This window comes from Podarcis vaucheri (assembly GCF_965113315.1).
Source record: "Podarcis vaucheri genome assembly, chromosome: 8".
Classification (NCBI taxonomy): Eukaryota; Metazoa; Chordata; class Lepidosauria; order Squamata; family Lacertidae; genus Podarcis; species Podarcis vaucheri.
In genome coordinates this window covers 21,247,734-21,271,410 of record NC_138766.1, presented here as the reverse complement: position 1 = coordinate 21,271,410, position 23,677 = coordinate 21,247,734, and the positions used below count along the sequence as shown (strand labels likewise).

The 23,677-nt window shown below is 42.8% G+C and overlaps 1 protein-coding gene and 1 long non-coding RNA gene across 2 annotated transcripts in view; one reads left to right on the top strand and one right to left on the bottom strand.

The window, feature by feature from the left end:
* Positions 1-23,677, bottom strand: part of LOC309538833 — a 379,365-nt gene that overhangs the window by 17,656 nt on the left and 338,032 nt on the right. The gene's annotated exons all lie outside the window — the stretch shown is intronic.
* The window catches only part of CDH10 (cadherin 10), a 408,163-nt gene that overhangs the window by 166,415 nt on the left and 218,071 nt on the right, over positions 1-23,677 (top strand). The window lies entirely within an intron of this gene.

The window sequence follows — 23,677 nt, the reverse complement described above, 5'->3', positions numbered from 1 at the left end:
AGTACGGACCTCCGGAATGAATTAAGTACTTAACCTGAGGTACCACTGTATTTGTTACATTACAAGTGAAATTAAAATCCTGCTAACATTTTCATCTGCTTATAGTGGTCTCCCAAGTAAATTATAAATTTCCCCCATTCTTTATTGAAGTTTTTTGTCTTCTTGGTTCTTGAGCTTTCCTGTCATTTTTGCTGTTTCGGTGTAGTCTAACAGCTTGGTTTGCCATTCGTCTCTGATGGGGACTCTTTCTTCTTTCCATCTCTGCGCTACTAGCAACCATGCTGCTGTTGTCTCATACATAAAGAGTCTTTTCTGTTCCTTTGGGATGTCAGTACCTTAGAATTCCTAATAAAAAGACTTCTGGTTTTTTTAAACAAAGGTCATTTTAAACTTCTTCTTTTTTTCATTTCACCCAGAAAGCCTTTATTACTTTACATGACCAGAATCTGGGGAATAAAAGATGCCAACATGTCCAATAATATCTGCTGTTGTGTCCTGCCATGTCCACTGATGTGAGTGAAATGCGGTGCAAATGGCTGCATATTGACAAAAGGTTCATAATACAAAAGGTAATGCAGTGTAAAAGGAATGCTAGAAGCCAGAAGAAGCACTAAGATTATGACCAAGAAAACTAATGCAATAACCCGCATATCTGAATGCACTCTGATTCTTACTGTGAAGGTGGAATTTATCCACTAACATTAGAATGGATATTTCCTTCTGCACCTCCATTTCTGTGTGGGGATAGAAGCCTTTGAGGAAAAATTTCCCACAGGTGTCTGCTGCTTATTTTAGTGCCTATCAAGTTTGACCCTCAAGTATGACAGGGGTCTGCAAACTTTTTGAACAGGGGGCCGGTCCACTGTCCCTCAGACCTTGTGGGGGGCCAGAATATATTTTTTGGGGGGGATGAACAAATTCTTATGCCCCACAAATAACCCAGAGATGGATTCTACATAAAAGCACACGTTCTACCCATGTAAAAACACACTGATTAGCAGATCGTCCAAAGGCCGGATTTAGAAGGCAATTTGGGCCAGATCCAACCCCCGGGCCTTAGTTTCCCTACCCATGAAGTATGACTTTAATATTACCGGCATATAAATACAGTTGTATCTCAGCTCCTGAATGCCTTGGGAGTCAAACATTTCAGCTCCCAGACAATCAAAAACTTCATGTGAGTGTTCCAGTTTTCAAACATTCTTCTGGAAGCCGAACATCCAATGGGGCTTCCACCGCTTCCGATTGGCTTCAGGAGCTCCCTGCAGTCAATCAGAAGCCGCATTTTGGAAGTTGAATGTTTCGAAAGTCAAATGGACTTCCAGAATGGATTCTGCTCAACTTCCAAGGTAAGGCTGTACATAGGGCGGTATTCAACTTAGTCCTACATTATCTGCTCTGCTCCTGAAGAAACTGAATCATGCCTACTTGTGGTTGTCTTTAGTTTTAATCCATTGGCATTCATGACTCACCTGCTACTGCTCTTTCTTCAGTAATCAATGGCAACAAAGAATCACAGATCTCTAAAGATGGACGGGACCCCGAGGGTCATCCCTTCTGACCCTGTGATGCAGGAATGTCAACTAAAAGATTTACTTAAGTCATATCTGAATCAAAGGCGACAAGGCCAAATTGGAGAATTCTCCCCAAACAGGGACAGGACACCTGCGGACCTCCAGATGTTGATGGACTATTGCATCCTTCATCTCAGACCACTGGTAGCTGGTTGGAGTTGATGGGAGTTGGAGTGAAGCATCATCCTGCCCGAAAACTTTACTTTCAGCTACTTAAAAAGCCAAGGATTCCTTTGTCACTGAAGTCAATAGGATGTCAGTCAAGGGTGCACAGACTTCAGGCTTCTAAGATCCATCAGCCAGAGCTTGGTGCAGAAAACATATGCTAGAAATGTAGTATTTAGAGTATCAGATTTTGACCTCAGAGACCAGGGTTCATATCCCCACTCAGCCAAGTAAAGTTAATAGTTAAGGACCCCTGGATGGTTAAGTCCAGTCAAAGGTGACTAAATAGTTGCGGTGCTCATCTTGCTTTCAGGCTGAGGGAGCTGGCATTTGTCCACAGACAGCTTTCCGGGTCATGTGGCCAGCATGATTAATCCACTTCTGGTGCAACAGAACACCATGACAGAAACCAAAGCTCATGGAAATGCCGTTTACCTTCCCATAGCAGTGGTACCTATTTATCTACTTGCACTGGTGTGCTTTTGAACTGCTAGGTTGGCAAGAGCTGGGACAGAGCAATGGGAGCTCACCCTGTCATGGGGACTCGAATCGCCAACCTTCTGATTGGCAAGCCCAAGAGGCTCAATGGTTTAGACCACAACACCACCTGCATTCCACCAGAAAGGGGAGTGCAGACTGCAAGTGGTAATGAGATGGAGGCTTCTGCTGTGGAGTGAAGCAGCTGCAGCCATCCCTACCACAATTTTGACATTTCCATTGGACAGTTAAGTCCAGTCACAGGCAACCAAGGGGTTGTGGCGGCTCATCTCACTTTCAGGTCGAGGGAACTGACATTTGTCCACAAACAGCTTTCTGGGTCATGTGGCCAGCATGACTAAACCGCTTCTGGTACGACGGAACACTGTGACGGAAACCAGAGCACACCTATCCCACCACAGAGGTACCTATTTATCTACTTGCACTGGTGTGCTTTCGAACTGCTAGGTTGGCAGGAGCTGGGACAGAGCAACGGGAGCTCACCCTGTCATGGGGATTTGAACAACCGACCTTCTGATCAGCAAGCCCAAGAGTCTCAGTGGTTTGGTCCACAGCGCCACTCACGTCCCTATTCTCAGCCATGAACTCAACCTATCATCCCAATGACTACATCAGCATCTTCTGGGGAACAAGCAAGCAAGGAGAACAAAGGCAATCAAAACTGCTGTGTGGTGGTGCATCTTTCTCTTCCCCTTATAACAGTTGATTCCTCTATTGACACTTTAAGCATTTATTCTTGACACTTCAAGCACTTTGGCTACATTAAATGGAAAAGTGTACCACAACTGATGCAGAGACAGACCTTGACTAAAAGTTATATTGAAGTTGTATATTGAGATACTATACAACACTACATACTCCAATGGCACAGCATACTGCATCGGAGAAAACTTGTCTGAGAAAAATTGTTTTGAATTTAAACTCTATACAAACATTCTTGTTGCTGGCAAATTTGGTTAGCAAGGGCATCTATTTCTGTCCCTGAGGCTCTGGGCTCTATTAAATATGTTTTTCTTTACTTTGGCTGACAAGATGATTGAATGTACAATTTGTGTCTGCAGAATATTGTGTCACAGTAAAACGCCTAGGTTATTTATATAAGTTAATGTTACATGATTGCGTTGAGAGCGTCTTGCTTTAAGTCTGGGAAAAAAGAATCCAAATGGAATCCTAGATGCAAACCCCTGTTTCCTTTTCTGTGCATTCTAGAGATGTCAATCCCAAAGAAGATATTTGGCATATATCAGTGGAAGTGGCCAAGCTTTTTACATGTGATTCAGAGGGCAAGATGAAAGGATGAGATAGTATGCCACCTAAGTGTGCATTACATTATACATACAACACTCAACGTGGTTTTGCCATGGTCTCTTGCACCAGAAGAAGTAGTCCAAAAGAATAGGTGTTGCATCAAATCAGAAAGATCCAAAAATATTGACTGTGACATGGGGATTGTTTATCCTAACATATTTCAAGCCAGAAATTACCTGCAAGTTGTGAACAACGCCCCCCTTTTTATTTACTATGAAAGACCATTGAATCATAAATCACAGATGACAATGTTTGGCTCAAACACATCAAGATGAATGATCATCTGCATTATATAAAATATTGTTGCACCATTTTGCATTTACCACTTGTTTTGGTTTCCAAAAAGCAGGCAGAGTAAGAACTTCAGGCCCCTCAGTTCCAGCATCCTGTTCTCATAGAGCAGGGGTCAGCAAACTTTTTCAGAAGGGGGCTGGTCCACTGTTCCTCAGACCTTGTAGGCAGCTGGACTATATGGGGGGGGGTGAATGAACAAATTCCTATGCCCCACAAATAACCCAGAGATGCATTTTAAATAAAAGCACACATTCTACTTATGTAAAAACACCAGGCAGGCCCCACAAATAACCCAGAGATGCATTTTAAATAAAAGGGCACATTCTACTCATGTAAAAACATGCTGATTCCCAGACCATCCACAGACCAGATTTAAAAGGTGATTGGGCCGAATCCGGGCCCCGGGCCTTAGTTTGCCTACCCATGTTATAGAAGCTAAACTAGAAAATGCTAGTCAAGCAGAAAACAGCTGGCACAAGCAGAAGTGTGGATGAACCCCCCAATCAGATCTTTATTTCACAAAGAGAAGAAAGAGAGAGGCTCCTGGTATCAGCTATCTTTTCTGAGCAGATCTGACCTCCATGCTCCCAGTGCCATTTGCACTGAAGGTGACCAAACACTCAGAGTCAAACTGAAGGCAGCTGGCAAAGGAGGCACAAGAGTCCCACAGGGCAACACTAACCATGTCTATTAAGGAGTAAAACCTAGAGCTCATTGGGGTTAGATTTGCTACTTCTATTCCTCATGCAAAATTTGCTGGCACCTTGAACAAGCTACAAAATGCATGAAGCCACAATCTACAGTACGGCAGACTTCTTCTTCTTATTTGGTGATCACTTGTAGCTGAGTAAGATTGACTTCCATAAACACGGTTTTAAAAGTGAGTCCGTAAGCAACTGCGGAGGCCAATTCTGGATCCACACGTCCTTCCACAGTGGGGACATAAGTTTCCGGGCGGGAGTTGATCATGGGGTTTGCCAAGCGTGCCTTCCTCTTGGAACATTTCTCCTCAGTTCCTCAGTTCGAGTGTCTTCAAAGCCCATGATACCTTTAGTGAAGGCTGTTCTCCAAATGGAGCACTCACAGGCCAGTATTTCCCAGTTGTCGGTGTTTATACTACATTTTTTTAGATTTGCCTTGAGAGAGTCTTTAAACCTCTTTTGTTGACCACCAGAATTATGCTTTCCATTTCTAAGTTCAGAATAGAGTAGCTGCTTTGGAAGAAGATAATCAGGCATCCGAACAACATCATCAGTCCAACGAAATTAATGTTGAAGAATCATTGCTTTGACATTGGTGATCTTTGCTTCTTCCAGTACACTGGCATTAGTTTGCCTGTCTTCCCAAGTGTTGTGTAATTTTTTTCGGAGACACCGTTGATGGAATCTTTTGAGGAGTTGGAGATGGCATTTATAAGTGGTCCATGTTTCATGAGCATACAGTAAGGTTGGTAGTACAATAGCTTTGTAAGCAAAGGAAAAGGATAAATGATATCTGGGTACCTACCATTTTACACACAGGCACACAGTAACTTTATTGGAATTACATCAGTCAGCCATATGGCGTTCTAGATGGTCAGATGTGTATTAAACTAGGAGAGGGAGAAGCAACACACTTTAAAGCTAGAAAGCAAAAGACAAAAGACTCTGAGAGAACAATTTGTAAAATAAAAGAAGGCATCAAGATAAACAAAAAGAAACCAGGCTGGGGAGAAAATAAAACTGAAATCAAAAGTATGGATGCAACAAGATAACATGCAAATGAAAAGGAAAATAACAAGGGACTGCTTGAAAAGGCACAGGAATGAATAGAGCAAAATACAAAAGAAAACCTGGGACAGCAGGAAATTGAACAAATAGAAATTAGACTCATTGAAACAAACAAAATGTTTTATAATGCGGTAAAAAAAGAGGGGCTAAAATATATCCAAGTCATTTCTTGAAAAAACTATGAGCACATTTTCAAAGCACTTGTTCTCAGGTTTAACACTTTAAATGCTGCAACAGTGTCATTCACGTATCATTTTGTTATCAAATCATTCTGTTATCTAATGCAATACAGAACCTGTGCCCTATTTTCCATTACCATAAAATTAGGTTATATGTAAAAAAAAGCAATCTAAACGGGCCGACAGGAGGCCTTTGTTATCTTATCTTTTATCTTATGCTTTCCACTTTCACAGTCCACTACAGAGATGAAGATAAATTGCATATATAACATGTAAACAGACATTTGTCCTTATTCCGGTTTGGTTTTAAAACCATAGCCCTGTCAGGTCTTCAGTACCAAGGAGTCATGGACAGCACAAAGGGGCTTCTAAAAAACTGTCCAGTCTCGTCCCACTCTCAACGTCAATGTGCATTCTGATGGCCACACACCTTGGCCATCATGTGATCAGCATCAGTCTGAAGGAGTTTAAGCACATATAAATGCATCTATGTAAGGTATCCTTCATGAGGACACAAACTCTGGTTGATCAGAGTTTGCATTCCCATGAAAATGGTCCTATGTGCACACATCTATATATGCTTAGGGTCAGGAATGTGGCCCCCCAGAGCACAGGGGAAGTGTAAGACTCAGAAATTGAACTAAGTGAATGAGGGACCTATTCTGCAGATGACTGACAGAGTTGAGAAAGGGTAGTTCAAGCCCCCTTCTTGGGGAAGACTCTGTTAGCTCTCAAGAAGAGGAAGAGTTGGAAGGCAACCAGAGTGTTGCTAGGCAATCAGCAGATAAGCAGAGGTCTGATACCGTGTCAAGTGGAAGTGGGGAGGGGGCAGTCCCAGCCTCTTAGTCTCTGTTCTAGGCATATGGATAAGATCAGATGGCAAAGGAAGGGAAAGAGGGGGAAAGCGGGAGTTTGGAGTCCTTCCTGCTGCTGGAGAGGTGAAAATTCAGACTGGCCAACTATCGTAAATGTGAGCAGGCGAGCAGCCGTGCTCTGGATGTGTCTTTCTGTAAATAAACATACATAAAACTGCCAGAGTCATTGCTTCTTATTGAGGGTTGTTTGGCTGCCAGAGATCATTACACTTAGGGCCCACCAGGCCTCCCCATTTGTCCTGCAGGCCAATTCAGCCAAGCAATGATGTCATATATTAGGCCACGTATGGAGCAGGTAATGGCAGGGCTTAGACAAAATCAGCTTTGCAGACACTGCCAGTCCACTGATTATCAGCACTAAGAAGCCTTATGCACAGTGTATCCCAAGCACAGGTATCATTTGGGAAGAGTCTTCCTAGGATTTCCCTGGCACCCACACCAACACTCAGCTGATTGTTGGCACTTGGAAAGCACTGCACATATTTCTTGAAATTTGTTTTCAAGCCACACAGGCAAAATGGCTCACCTGATATCATCAGGACATAAAGTGTTTGACAGGTGAGTGGCTTCATGTCATACTTGTGGATATCAGAACTGGCCTGCTGACTTGATCCAAATCCCCATCCCTGTTTTGGAATATGTGTGTCAGGGACCATGCTGAGGAAGGCTTCATGGAGAAAGAATGGTGAGATCCACCCCCTCCCCCTGCTCCTGAATCTTCCCAGGAGCAGGAGGACAGTATATATTTGGAAGAGTGGTTTGCAGAGGGGCATAGTTCAGAAGGCAGAAGCTGGGAAATACCAGATGGCGAACAGCTAGCAGAAGAAACACTGGAAGAGAGAGGGTTAACAGATTCACAGTCTCTGGATAGCATCCACCCCCCTTCTCCAAAGTCATGGAGAGCTCAGAAAGTGTCAGAACAGAAAGCGCGGAGGCTACAAGCTCAGATTGCAAGACATAGGAGTGACATGGATTAATAGGGGTGGAGGGGGAGTAACCTTAATTGGGAGCACCACCATTCTGGTTAGATGCTTTTCTTTGTCCTTGGCTGTGTTTATTAAAGAAACTTACTGGTAATAATTTCCTTTCGTTTGATCTGCTCATTTACGGTCACTGGGGAGGAAGTTGATTCCACAAAGCCTGACACTGAGGCTAGCCAGCTGCTTCCTTGGAATCCTCTTCCCATACTCTGTATCTGTAGGTACTGAAGAGTTGAGCAAGGCTTAAAGCCAAGGAAATGATGGGATCCTCCGGTGTGGGGACCAAATGCACTTCTTCAGACCTGTCTGTGTGAACCCCAGGATTCTTCCCAAGCCATGTCCCTTGCTGGACTAACCCTGCATTCTCTTCAGGTGCTTTAATGGTCTGGAATGGGTCTCTGAACTCTTGCTTACCTAGATGGATCTGTGTCTGAGTTTGGTATGGCTGGAATATAGCCTTACAAAGGATAGAGTCACATCAATTGCTCTATGCCCCCTTTTTGGCTTTGTCCCCATCCACACAGGCATGTTTACTCCCATAGGTTTGGCCATGAGGAAATGTGACTCTTCGGCTGAAAAAAACGCTGTCCGCTCCTTGTCCAAAACACTCCAAGATTTGCTATTATACCTTCCTTGAATGTTATCATTTTAGTTACCTACGGAATGAATGTTTGCATTGTCCCCAAACTTACTTAATCAGCAATGAATCAAAAAGCAGCGTCCTTTAATAGTCCTGTTGCTGAGCAATTAACATTTTTGCTTCTGGGAAACCTACAGTTCGCTTTCTTCCTGTTCTTCAATATTCAAGCAAGCAAGCCAAGAATAATATTGCAAGATCTACGGGAAGAAAAACAGAAAAATGCTTTATTTGGCCAATTCACCAAATATGTGTTAAGTCATGCAAGGAAGCAACATGCCCAAGTGTTTTTAATGTTTGATGTTTTATTGTGTTTTTAATATTATGTTAGAAGCCGCCCAGAGTGGCTAGGGAGACGTAGCCAGGCACAACCTGATAAACACCTGATAAACAAACAAACAGTACTGGTAGCAGACATCAACATCAACCTCATACTGAAGGTGGCTTTGAAGGTTACCATAAACTCATACTGTTGCAGCCAACCAGATGCTAGGTTCCCCTTCACCACCAGCAACTTTGCCTGCTCCATCTCAAGCTCCATTGATGTCTTGTTGGCCACCATGTTGTGCTCAGCCTGGGAACCCTTGGCTGAGAGCCACAAGACAAAGAAACATCTACTCTTACTCTTTGACTCACAAGGTTTAAGTGCAATACCTAGGGAGGTAGCAGTTTCTACAAAGGCTACCAGAGAGAATGCTTGCTGCCCACATTCCAGGGAGTGCAGAGAAGAAGAAAAATGACAGCCAACCAGGTTCCATGAAACACCATTGCTAAAACACCACAGCTGCAAAATATGTGGGGATGACAGCAAAAGCAGTAAGGAGGGAACCCTCCAACGACCCCACATTGCAATAATAATAATAACAGATCCAGCTTATCTGCAGGTTACCTGCAATGTGCATGCGGACTGTCTTTGTCATTTGTTACACATTTCTGTTCTTCTGTATAGGAAAAGGGCAAGTCACTTTTATTCTGGTAATTCACATAAAACAACAACACAGAGTTTTTGGCTCATTAGTTCATAGTTATCCATTGTGTGCACTATATAGATGTTGTGCTGAACTAGTGGAATTGCTTTATTTGTGAAAGAAGGCAATTGCCTTTTTTTCATGAAATAGGAAATGCCTTGGTATGATTTTAATTAAGTAAATCCTCTGCCTTATTCACAATATCATTTGAATGGGTCTGCCTGATTCATAGACAAAGCAAAGACTGATTTTGCAAAATTATATCCATGAAGTAAAACCTCTCTCTTATTTCTAAAACTTAGCACTCTGTTTGCTTAACTTAAGAAATCATGTTTAAACTAAGCAGAAGGGTTCAGTCAGAGCAATGGATGAAATGCCATGGATTAGCCAAATGTGCTAGCTAGCAAGTGCATCATTTATTCATTTTTGTTTCCTTATTTGTTTACTGCAAGTATGTTTACCTTAACTTTCAAGAAAATATTTTCAACAATGATCAAAACAAGAGCAGCAATGCATTTCCAATAGGAGCTGCTTGGATCAACAAGAGCACCTAAAAGCCAGCTTACAAGCCATTGAGACCATTAAAAGCCATGGAGGCATAGGCCACTTTTGTGTCCAGGGCAGCTGTCTACCAGATCCATTTGGTACGCCAGCAGAGACCCTACCTGCCTATGCCCTGTCTCACCAGAATGGTGCATGCATTGGTTATCTCCAGCTTGGACTACTGCAATGCACTTTACATGGGGCTACCTTTCAGGGTGACTCAGAAACTACAACTAATCCAGAATATGGCTGCCAGTCAGGTGACTGGGAGCAGCTGCCGGGACCTTATAACACCAGTCCAAGAGGATCTACATTGGTTCCCAGTACATTTCCAAGCACAATTCAAAGTGTTGGTGCTGACCTTTAAAGTCCTAAACGGCTTTGGCTGGAGTCTCTCCACCCCTATTGCTCACTGAGGTCTAGCGCCAAGGGCCTTCTGATGGTTCCCTCACTGAGAGAAGTGAGGTTACAGGGAACCAGGCAGAGGGCCTTCTTGGTAGTGGCACCTGCCCTGTGGAAATAAACAGCTATCTGACTTTTAGAAGACATCTGAAGGCAGAACTGTTCAGGGAAGCTTTTTATGTTTGATGTCTTATTGTCTTTTGATTCGATGGAAGTTGACCTAAGTGGCTGGGGGAACCCAGTCAGATGGGTGGCATTATTATTATTATTATTATTATTATTATTATTATTATTATTATTTATTCTTTGTGCAGATAAAATATAACTGATAAAATTATATAGTAGGGGTATTAGTGTGTGAAAACAGTCAAGATCCTATGATTCCCAGGCATGCATCTCCAGATGGTGGAACAGCTAATTTTGATCAGGGGGTGGAACATGTGTCATACTTTACAGAGGACAACCCTGCATATTGGAAGGACTGTCTAGTGACTAGTCCAAGTGAAGCTGATGCATAAAGAGCCATGAGAAGGGGGAGCAGAAGCCAGGGGCTTTGAAATGGCTCACCATCAGTTCGTTGGATAGCAAACTGAGCAAGCAGACAGGTCACCGGATCACAGTCCTCCCCACTGTGGTGGGGATGGTAAGATGGATCATTTTCCATTTTAAATTATGAAAATCATTTCCCAATTCTCCTCTATACCTATGCATTAATATACATAAATCTTCAACTATTGTCCCCTGGTTTTGATGATGAATTGCTTCTTTTCTGGCAATGTGTATGCATCCACCCACCTTGAAGTTAACCTTGGACAAAGCCTTCGTTTACAACCCAACCGGACCTCGTAAAGTTCTTGTGAGCCAAGCCGTCATTTTGAGATCCTTGGAGGAAGGCTGAGCTATCAACAATGAATAATATAAATGATGGTGAATAATATTAGCTGGAGACTGATAAAGAAAGTAGTAATGAGTTTGGCTTAATTTGTGGAATGAGCTAAGCCTTCTGTGTGTCCAGCTGGAAAGATTCATATGTATTTATTTGTACTGTTCTCTTTTGATCCTACCTGTTCCCACGTATTGGACCAATATCAGATTACAGCTCAGTAAAACAGACATCAGTTAAAAAAGAAGAATAAAAACACCCAGCCCCAAAAATAAAATGTTTATGTCATCCCTCCAAATGTTCTCTGAAAGGAATGAAGTGATTATGGATTATTGAAGGGATGAGCTGGGAGCTGATAGAAGCAGGAGACTTGAGTAATTAAGGGGGGTCAGGAGGGCCCCTCAGGACAAGATTAGAACATGAGAGTCACAGCATGCATGCAGACAATCCCAGTACTGCTGACTCTCCTCCCCCTAGGATACCCCGCTTGAGGAGGCTCCTGCATGTTGTTGAGCAATGTGCCAGACAGGTCCAGAGGAGGAGACCACCGCTCGATGCAGCCTTTGTCTGCTTGGGAGGGATCCAGAATGAGAGGCTAGAGGGGAAGGGCATTATCAGGCTTCAGGGAATCAGCTTCCTCCCCCATGGCAGTAAATAAGAAGATCAAACAAAAGGAACGTCTTACCAGTTAGCTTCTTTAATAATCACAGTGAGAGATAAAAGAACACGTCTCCCTAGAAATGGCGGTGCTCCCAATTAAAGCACACACCCCTCTGTCCTTATTAATCTACGTCACACCTACATATTGGAATCTGAGTTTATACTTTCTGCACTTTCTAATCTGTGACTTCCTGAGCACTTCTCAACTTTGGGGAGGGCAGTGGAGAAATGCTGTCCAATGGCTGTGAATCTGTTAACCCTCTCTCCCCCAGAATTTCTTCTTCTTCTAGCTGTTCTTCATCCAGTATTTCCCAGCTTCTGCCTTCTGAACTATGCCCCTCTGCAAACCACTGTTCCAAATCTACCCTGTCCTCTTGTTCCTAACGGCTAAGGGAGCTGGGCATGTTTAGCCTGGAGAAGAGGAGGTTAAGGGGTGATATGATAGCCATGTTCAAATATATAAAAGGATGTCACATGGAGGAGGGAGAAAGGTTGTTTTCTGCTGCTCCAGAGAACCGGACACGGAGCAATGGATCCAAACTAGAAGAAAGAAGATTCCACCTAAACATTAGGAAGAACTTCCTGACAGTAAGAGCTGTTCGACAGTGGAATTTGCTGCCAAGGAGTGTGGTGGAGTCTCCTACTTTGGAGGTCTTTAAGCAGAGGCTTGACAACCATATGTCAGGAGTGCTCTGATGGTGTTTCCTGCTTGGCAGGGGGTTGGACTCGATGGCCCTTGTGGTCTCTTCCAACTCTATGATTCTATGATTCTATGATTCCTGGGAAGATTCAGGAGCAGGGGGAGGGGGTGGCTCCCGCCAATCATCCTGAGACAGGTATGCCCAGAGCTTAGTTTCAGCAACACCTTCATTGAGTTAAGATGAACCAGGGTTGTTATTTCTGCTAATAAATAGCTAGTAGCATTCTGTGCCTTCTGTGTGTGCGCCTGCCCTGACGATGTCCTGGTTTGTTGACAGTGCTGTGATACCTACACGCTCAGGATTTTGAGTTGAAAGGCGGCTACTAAGCATGTTTAGGCGAATGCAGTTAGAAGCCCGCTTCAGACCTTCCTGCTCAACTTGGGAAGGCCGAGGCTACAGAAATCGTACTCAACATCAGCAGGGACATTGGGGTCTGAGTGGCAAACACTGTGCCCACTCCCAATACTAGATTTGATGTCTGCATTTGTTCTTTTGAATGCATGAAGAAACTATAGAACAGGCCACACACACACACACTTTCTCATGCCTTTTTTTAAATAGCTCTCTCAGCTTCCGAAAGCCCTTGATATGAAGTCACTAAAAAGGACACAATATATTGCTAGAAAAAAGATCTTACTCCATTAATTCCAGGACAGTCTCCAAACAAATCCTCTGGCTATAGATGAAGCCATTAAACATCTGCTACCCAGAACCTTGAAGCAACTTCTAAGGTTTTACCTGACATATTTCTTCCTTGTTAACTCAATAAATTTGACAATCACTGACATAGTAACAATGCACCTTACACTATATATCAACTAGAATACATATTTGGAAGTAGAACAAATCTGCCTGTGGGTTGCAGTACAATATAATGTATTCAAGCTCCAAGTTGCACTGAGGGCATTCTCAGAGACACACTTTTCAGCCCAATAAGTAATTGTTGAGATTATAATACAGCTGGCTGTACATAGCACCACTTTATAAAGAAAGAGAGAGAGAACAAAGAGACTTTTTTCTGCTTTGCAACTGTCAATTAATGCTAACTCTGAGATGATTTGCCCGGGTATTGTTCTGAACTTGGGTTGCAGTGTTTGTTGTAAGCTAGTTATAGAAAAGATTCATCATGAGCTCAAATAACATGTTGCCAGTGAATCTGTGAGCAATATCACAGGATATACTCACAAGAGTTTAATGCAGCTAACTTTCAGAGAAGGCAATGTATTACTGTCAGCCTGGTTAGCTTACTTGGCGAGAGCTTGGTGCTGATAATGCCAAGGTTGCAGGTTCGATCCCTGTATGGGACAGCTGCATAATCCTGCATTGCAGAGGGTTCGACTAGATGATCCAAAGGGTCCCTTCCAACTCTACAACTCCATGATTCTATGAAAACTCAACCTAACATACCTCACTAGAACAAAAGGGGGCCTAGGGCCCTCTCTCTCTCTCTAAAAGTCATGGAAGAAGGTGGAGATAAATGCAATCACTCAATAATATTAAGTAATACTATGTCCTCCACATGCTTCAAATCCTTAAGGAGGAAGCTACTTCCCACCAGTGGTCTAAACAGCTACAAATCATTAAAGAAGGATTTCCTACCAGCCCCCTCTTTAAAGTGACCTTCAATAAGTAGTTGTGGTTGATCTGACTAGCAATTAATTGTAATTCACCGAGGGTCCCTTCAGACTGGTGTATTTTTTCTGAATGTGTTCTGCAATATGTCACTGATGCCATAACAGCGCATTAGTGGTAGACTTCTACTGGACTGTCCCCACGTCATTCCACTTGATTAGCTGTTCTGTGATGCTTCCCCAGCACTTTATAGTCGTACCTCAGAAGTCAAACGGAATCCATTCTGGAAGTCCATTTGACTTCCAAAACATTTGGAAACCAAGGCACAGCTTCTGATTGGCTGCAGGAAGCTCCTGCATCCAATCAGAAGCGGCAGAACCCACATCAGAACCGCAGAACGCACATCATTCAGGTTCCAAAGAATGTTCACCAACCAGAACACTCACTTCTGGGTTTGTGGTGTTCGGGAGTCAAAATATTCGACTTGCAAGGCATTCAACTGCCAAGGTACAACTATATTGCCATCTGGAGGTTCACTCTTGTTCAGTGAATGTGGGACAAAAACAAACCAGAGCATTTGTCAAATAAAAAGATATAGGAGGACATTATAGAACAGGGTTGGCATGATTTGTGTTATTTTGCCTCAGTGAGCAGACCAGCTAAAGCATTTTGCAGTTGCTTCAGTTTCCAGACCAACCTCGGGGGCAGCCCCGCATAGAACACTTTGGGGTAATCCCATGTGGAACATACTAGCACATGGATGGCAGTGGTCAGAATGTCCCAGTCCAGAAACAGCTATAGCTGTCATTGTAGCCAAAGTCCAAGACATTGAAGTCACCTGGGCCTCTAATAGCAGAGATAGATGGAGGAGCACACCCAGAATATGACCCTATCTAAAGCAGGCAATTGACCAATTATCCACACTCAGGAACCACTTGCCCATAGCTCCTCTGTCTTGCCAGAATTTAGACTTAGTTTCTTGGCCATTATCCAGCTCACCACAGAGTCCAGGCCCTGCTCCAGGGCCCGCATAGCCTCTCTTCATTCAGATGTTATATACTAATAGAGCTGGCTGTCTTCAGAGTCCTCTATTTGAAGGGCTGTCTGGTCCAAGTCCAGATTAAAGATAAACTACCATAAAATGGAGAGCAGCAGGGCTCTGGTAGTTGCCCAGCACCAATAAACATTGGGATAAGAGTCTCCTTTGTTAGGGTGAGAGGTTTTATACTTCTATTTACATAATACAACATATTTCTTAATTCACATATGTATGTGTCAAGCAGCATAAGCAAATTCATGCAAATCTGTGCCCTCCCTTCGGTGATGCTTTCTTTCTCTGGCGATTTGTAAATAGGCAGCTTAGGTATCCAGCAATCTTCCTGAATCAGGGTTGGGCTGCATGTGTCTCTCAGCCTTATTTCAAAAGACCTTTGCAAGCAATCTGCTCAGAACACTTGAAAGAGTGACCTGTTCTTCTCCCAGCAGCCTGCTGGGTGGAGAGGAACAAAGAGAGGGGGAAAGGGACAGAGCAAGAAAGGAGAGAAGGAAGATGGGCTCTGTGTATGTGTGTGTGTGTGTGTGTGTGTGTGTGAGAGAGAGAGAGAGAGAGAGAGAGAGAGAGAGAGAGATTCCTTTGACTCTGGCCTTACCCACGAATGACTTGAGCTCTGCTAGCATATACACAAAGCATATTATCTCCCTCCCCCCCCCAAAAAAAAAGATTATGCACCCCTGGACCTAAAGCATTCCCATCTCCTTGAAACACCTTCACTCTCAGGAATGTCTGCTTTTTATATTGCTGCAGGTCTTTTTTTGGCTGGGGGGTGGAGGTAAAAAGAAATGAAAAGGTAAAAGACCCCTGGACGGTTAAGTCTAGTCAAGGTCGACTATGGGGTTGTGGCGCCAGGAAGCTGGCGTTTGTCCACAGACAGCTTCCCGGGTCATGTGGCCATCATGACTAAACTGCTTCTGGCACAACGGAACATAGTGATGGAAACCAGAGTGCATGGAAATGCCGTTTGCCTTCCCACCACAGTGGTACCTATTTATGTACTTGCACTGGTGTGCTTTCGAACTGCTAGGTTGGCAGGAGCTGGGACAAAGCAATGGGAGCTCACCCCATCACAGGGATTCGAACCGCCAACCTTCTGATCGACAAGCCCAAGAGGCTCAGTAATTTAGACCACAGCGCCACCCGCTTCCCTTGTACGGAGGACCAGAGGGTCAGTCAGCATAATGCTGCGAGTCCCTCCATCTTATGCTCCTGTTGCATATAGGTGTAAATAAAGACAATATACCCTAAAGACACCTTCATTCCAAGGAAACCAAATCGTGGGTAAACACTAGAACCCCTGGCATCTCTCATGGCTCAGAGATTTTGGTGGCGTGTAACAACCCTTCAGTGTCCATTACAGGGTTGAAGCATTAGATAGTTCATGTTCCCTTTCCTAGTATTCATGGGAAAGGTTAAAATCCAGACACAGCATTCACTCAGCTCTGCACATTACTTGGCTGATGCTGAGGTTCACGAGTCCACATCTTAGGTCTAAGCTCTCATTGTCTCTCCTCTCCCGACAGTTACTTTGTAGTGTCAATGAGGTAGCAGTTCTCCCTGGCAAGTTATTTTTCTCTCACTCTCTGCCGGGGCAGAGGTCTGGCATTGCTGCTGATTTCCAGAGATCATCCCCGCTCCATAGCTGTTTCCTTTTCATGTGTGACAAGTTCCTTGCCTGCATTTTGTTCAAACATGCTATGAAACGTCTCTTCTCTTTTAACCCTAGCAGCTTGCTACAGATATTATGTATTGGGCTTTCGGTGCCCGTCGTAACATTTCATCCTCTGGAGTGTTAAAAATAAATAAAAATTGAAACATCCATATGCATGCTTGTGCTCCAATTCACTTCCCTCCAGAAGCTTCTGTTCCCAGAAGTCATTTTCTTTTATTGCTGTCTGGCTGTGGGTGGAGTCACAGTCTCGTGGGGAGGGGGGTCGGTTTGGTTGGCAGATACTATCTCTGCTGAAAGAATATGTTCAGATCCAATCCTCAAATCAATGTGCTGGAAGGGAAATGTGGACATGTTGGGAATGCAACATAACTGTGTGAGTAACAAGCAGATGCTGAAGGTGTGTAAGGCAGGCAAAGGCATCGCCCGAAGCACTAAATGACAGTTCTGTGAATCAGTACCCTTTGTCCTTGAGTTTAAATTTGGTTCTGCTTCAAATCATCCTGATATGAAACTTGATAAGTGCACCTGCGAAGCAAACAGATTAATGCTTTTCTGCCTTTGCTGGATAGAAATGACAGGATTGTGCAACAGCTCTCTCTTTTGTGTATTTTTATATATGCATCCTTCCAAGCGGCAAAGTGAAAAGGTTTTGTACACATTTGGGGTTCGTTAGAAATGGCATACTTGCAGATCTGGCTGCAGTGTCTATAGTGCAGAAGTACACAGCATGGTGCAAATTAATTTAATGTGGATAAGGTTGGCCTGAGCATTCTGAGTCCTCAAGAGGAAAGTCAAAATTGTGGTAGGGGTGGCTGCAGCTGCTTCACTCTACAGCAGAAGCCTCCATCCCATTACAACTTGCAGCCTGCACTCCTCTTTCTGGTGGGACACAGGTGGAGTGGCTGTGGTCTAAAACCACTGAGCCTTTTGGGCTTGCCGATCAGAAGGTCGGTGGTTTGGATCTCCATGATGAGATGAGCTCCCATTGCTCTGCCCCAGCTCCTGCCAACCTAGCAGTTCAAAAGCACGCCAGTGAAAGTAGATAAATAGGTATCACTGCAGCAGGAAGGTAAATGGTGTTTCCATGCACTCTGGTTTCCGTCATGGTGTTCCATTGCACTGGAAGCAGTTTAGTCATGCTGGCCACATGACCCGGAAAGCTATCTGTGGACAAATGCCAACTCCCTCGGCCTGAAAGCAAGATGAGCGCCACAATCCCATAGTGGCCTTTGACTGGACTTAACCGTCCAGGGGTCCTTTACCTTTTAACCTTTTTTTACCCCTTTCTGGTGGGGATGGCTAAATCGGTTAATTTTGGTTTCTCTTCGTTTCTCGTTCTTCCATTCTTAAGTGCAGTTAATCATATATCCATATCATGTTGTGATATTATTATTTTTTAAATAATCCTGATGGAAATTCAGCAGCATTTTAGTGTGAATTTCTTCCTATTGCACACATTTTTGCAAAGCAATCCCTAGAGGAGTTGAATGGTCAATCTCTCTTTACAGGGAACTCTGGAAACTGTAGCTGTGCGAGGGAAATAGGGGTCTCAGCTCTTTTAACAAAGTACATATCCCTGAATTCTTTGGGGGAAGCCATGACTGTTTAAATTGGCATTGTTGTGATCTATGTATCTGATGTGAATGCAGTGTCTGGCATGCTGCAGAATACATCAGCGAGCAGCACCAGTCTGCAGGGGCTCCTTGCTGTTGTAGCAGCAGCAGCAGCAGCAGCAGCACAAAATTGAGTGAAACAGATGACATCACCCAGTTGCTCAACCTATAACTCTTCCATGAGATCATTCTCCATGGCTCTTTGAACTTGCATTGCTCACTGCTGAGGGAATAGTCAGGTCTGAGCATACCTTTCGCAAATACCGAGGGGGCTGGCAGCCATGGAGATGCTGCTCTCAAGTACAGTAGACACTGGCTCTTTTACAGTGTTGGAGTCTACTGCCAGTCTAGTTGACTTTCCCACGCTGAATGAGGAGGGGAACCATCTTTTGCCTTAAGCAACCCACTGTATTGACCCAGTCCTGAGAAGCATGTTGGAAATAGTTCTGTCTCCTGCTCTCTTGTTGCTGCTGTCGCCCCACCCAGCCTGCAAGAACCACAGTAAGAATTGAACCCCTGTCTCTGCAAAAGGTGTGATACCAACTGCCATCTCCAGATAACAAAAGATGCTTCTTCTTATCTAGGCCACCTGGAATTGATGGCTCCTGGTTCTCCAAAATACTCTTATTTAAGGCTGTTGGAAACTGCCCATCATGTCTTTCACAGGTTTTATATCGTTTTCAAAAACCAAAAACCAAAAACCAACCCCACACCCAAGGCTCAAATGTTCTTCGATATTCCAGCATCATTGTTTAATTAATGCTCACTGTCAAGTAGTAAGGCGATAATGAAAAGGAAATGGGAATCGAAACTACTCTGATGCTTTTATGCATTGAAAATTCTCACCCTACAAGTAAATTAATTGCTGCTGGGCTGAGAAATATGTTGTTTAAGAAAGTACACATGATGGACAGAGTAAAATGCCCAGTACATGTAAGAGCAGGGGGCATATTAACCAATTTTGGACCCTGTAGAACCCAATTTCAAACAGGAACACTAATGGCATGAATTTGAAGTATTGCAATAGCTTTGATTAAATTGCACATGATTTGGCTTCCGGCCTGCAATTTAGCTACTCTTCCAACAGGTGTGGCCTCAGGACAAGATAGAGAGTTTTGGAGAGCCACATACCCCCCAACCAAGTCCTGAACTTTGGTTAGTTTGGAAACAAAGCAAACCTTTAGCTTATTATTAAGAAGCTGCAGTTTGACCACTGCAGCTCATTGCATAATACTGAAACATTGTAGTTACTTAGTACGTTTTGCCAAAGGGTGGGTTTTTTTTATTAACTCAAGTCTGAGTCGTGCAGTTCATAATAATTTCTTGGACCTAATCATTCATTAGTGTATATCATTCACACTGAAACCTAGTGGTAGGAAGAAGTAATAAATTATAAATATGAAAATGAAAACCTTGTGTTGCTTTATCAAATTCTCCCTCCTATGCATATTTAAGAGCTCTCATTCTTATATCTCTGGAGCCTACTTGTTTTGTAACATTTTTTTTTTGGGGGGGGGCTTAATATGACGTTTGTCCAAAGGGAAAAGAATATTGTTTTTCATTCTATGCTTTCACAAATAATAGTCAATTCCAAAGGCAGTTGTTACTTTTTCAGCAAGGCTTGCTTTTTTTATATTGTTGGTAATTCTATCTTTCATAAAACTTTCCATAAATTTTCTCAGGGCAAATATTAATCTGATTGGACTACATTCTTGAATCTTTTTGGAAAAAATGACTACATTCAAGTCTACAGGTGCAGAGGCTGATCTTAGAGACAAAGTACATTTTTTTGGTAAAAGATCAGCAATTCACACATGAGGTTTTTAAAGAATTATTGGGGGTTCCATTTGAACCAGATTATCCCCCCTTTAATGTGTTGATACAATATAGAACTTTGTCACTTCTTACTTCCATTTGCCTCAGTTCTTCAGACTCCCTTCCTAATAAAGTTAAGTGTAGATAGAAGGATCTGCCCTACATATTTGACAGTGAAGATGAGACAACACAATGGCACTTTCTCTTCTTTTTTTTATAATAATATTTATTAGTTTTCCAACAAATTGAACACAACACTACAAAAAACCAAAAAAGAAAAAAAAACATACAACAATACAATACAATACAAAGAAACCCACTACAAAACACTAACTAACAAAACAAAACAAAAACCATTTAAAACACAGTCCAATTTCAATATCTTATCTTTCTTTCACTAATTTCCACGACCTCCTCACACCTCCCTTTTTGTATTCCACTTCTATTAATTGTTTCAGCAATTCCTTTCCATCTTCCTCTGTTTTCTATCCTATAATTGTCTTAATACATTCTAACCTTATTTTTCCCTTTAATGCTCTATTAATCTATTTATACTTAATTCCTTATAACATTTCTTATAACAGTGGCACTTTCTCACCCTGGCTGCGTTGGGCCGGCCCTCAATGAAATACAGTGTGGCCATCTCACAGTACACCAATTACATGAATTTCTACAATTTATCCCAGATTATCTAGTGGGGGACTTGCAGGGACGCGGACTTATAAAAAATATTGGGGGGGCCCGGGAAAGCTCGTGAAATGTAAATAAGCTCATGAATATGCAAATAAGCTCATGAATATGCAAATAAAGTGGCGCCGCCCCCTCGTGAGCGAATAGGGGAGAGCGTGCTGCTGCCTATTAATCAGCTCCGGAACAGCTGATATGCGGGAAACCTGGGGCTAGAGGCAGAAGCCCCCGCCCCCGGGGATTCCCCTGTTCTCGCGGGGGCCGGGGCTCTCCAGCTAGGGCGCGCAGCTGGCTGGCTGGCTGGGGAGGGAGCAGGTGGGGAGGAGGCGGGGGACGGCGGCAAGGGCGCCCGAGATTATTGGGGGGGCTGAGCCCCCCCAAAAAATTTTTTGAGGGGGCTCAAGCCCCCTCAAGCCCCATGGAGTCGGCGCCTATGGGGACTTGTGTGAGGGGAAAACTTAATGATTTGGAGTCTCAGGCAGGAGTTGATCAAACAAACACAAAAGGTTTTATTAAACAAAGGAAGTTTATGACATAAAGTGGGTCAGGAAACGAGTTATTTCAGGTAGAAATCAACTCAGTTACTTTAACTATAAGATGTCTCAGGCTTAAACACAATATTATAGGTACAACTCTTCTTAAACTTCAGTTACTAAACATCAATTGGAACACTTCAGGTAAATAAATATTCAGGTTTCCAGAAAAAGATGGTAAAATGTTCAAATCAGTGTCTGTCACTTAGATAATACAATACTTTCAACACTATACCACTTCCTTCCCAGCTTAATACTTTGGTTCATGAGCGAGGGGCATTTTTCCTCAATTACCCCCTCTCTTAACAATCCCATGCCTGAGGTATTATAAATGATATTACAGACCCAGGGCATCCAATCTCCCCTTGTTACTGGGTTGGGAGTCTTCAGTGCCTAGAAGAATTCTCCCCTCCTAGCTAGACTGACACCCAGGGAGCCTGAATTCCCACAGGATCTGTCTCTCCTGGTTCACACTCAGCCCTCCCAGCAAACTCCTGTCTGCATACCTTCCCCAGACCCTCAGCCTGGTCTCCCTATTCCAGCTGTTAGGCTCTGTCCTCTCCCTATGAATAGTCTCCTCAGTGTGTATCTCCTTTTTCCCTCAGAACCCCTTCACCCTCTCTCCCAATCTGAAACCTGTCTAACCTCTCCAAACCAACCATATCCTTCCCCCGGAACTCTGGCCAATCAGATGCTGTTGCCAGTCAACCATTTGCTGGCAGAAGAAAAAAGAAATACTTGGTGACCCAAACTACCCAGCACACAAACTTTTCCATCACAGAAGACACAAGAAAAAAATATCACTCAGCTACCTGGGCATAGTCGGCCAATTGGTGTTAAAGAAGGATAGAACTTTTTTTATGTACGCCACAACAGCAGCAAGAATACTTATTGCAAAGTACTGGAAGACACAAGATTTACCCACTTTGGAAGAATGGCAGATGAAGGTGATGGACTATATGGAATTGGCGGAAATGACTGGCAGAATCCGAGACCAGGGAGAAGAGTTGGGGGAAGAAGATTGGAAAGGTTTAAAGACTATTTACAGAAATATTGTAAAATTAATGAATGTTAGAATGATGTTGAATAGAAATTAAGTGGTTTTTAGCTGTAATACTATAAGGGAATATGAAAAATGGATTACTAATAGGTAAAAATTTATTGTCACAATATTTTAAGATTAAAGATTAGGATAAATAAAGAGGGGAAGGATTTGCTGAACTAACAAACTGAACTGGAATACAAAAAAGGGTGGTGCGAGGAGGTCCGGGAAACAAGCTAATGAAAAATAAGTAATGGAAAGATTGAGTTGTTTTTAACTGTTTTTTTATTTTGTATTTTTCTTTTTTCTTTTTGTAATGTTTTGAAAATTTTAATAAATATCTTTTTAAAAAAAAATCACTCAGCTTCTCTGCAATCTCAGTTTCTTCCTTTAGTGCACCTTTAATTCCCTTGTCATCTAAAGGTCCAAACATTTCCTTAGCCAGTTTTCTTCTAATAGATAGATAGATAGATAGATAGATAGATAGATAGATATATGTCTTCATGTTTTTAGTAATGTGCTCCTCAGATCTGCATCCATTATTGTATTTCTTTTGCCAAAGGTCGTGCTTCTTTTTGTTCTCATTTGGATAGGAAGGAAGTGTTCTTGCCTCTAATCGCTTCCTTAACCCTGCTCATTAACCACAATGGCATCTTCTTGGCCTTGGAACTTGCAATTTGTTAGGTCAATAAAAGGGAGGTGGAGGTTGTAGTAACATATTCAAGTGTTTCCAGAGAACTTTCCCATTGTTGGTTATGGACGCCAAATTCTATTTTCAGGTTCCCTCTGCACATGATCATTGGAAACTTCATATCAAGCTACTTGACCAACATAGATATTATCGGGTCAGTATGTCCTCACACACACAGAAAAAGCCCTGCTGACTCTTTATTTTATTTTATTTTATTTTACAAATTTAAAATTATAACAATATAACCATACACATCAACAATTACAAGATTCCTCCGAATCTCTGGACTTCCTACTTTCCCCTCAATGGGTCCTATTATTAAACCTTTTCTAGTCCATGTTTTATATAATTCCATTATCTCCATAGTACTTGCTACATTACAAGCGTTATTGCAATCCTGATAGTGTTTTCATCGACATACATTGGTCTCCAAGATAAATTATAATCTTCCTCCATTTTTTGTTGAAATATTGGCCTTCTTGGTACCTCAGGTTACAGACTCTTCAGGTTACAGACTCTTCAGGTTACAGACTCTGCTAACCCAGAAATAGTACCTCAGGTT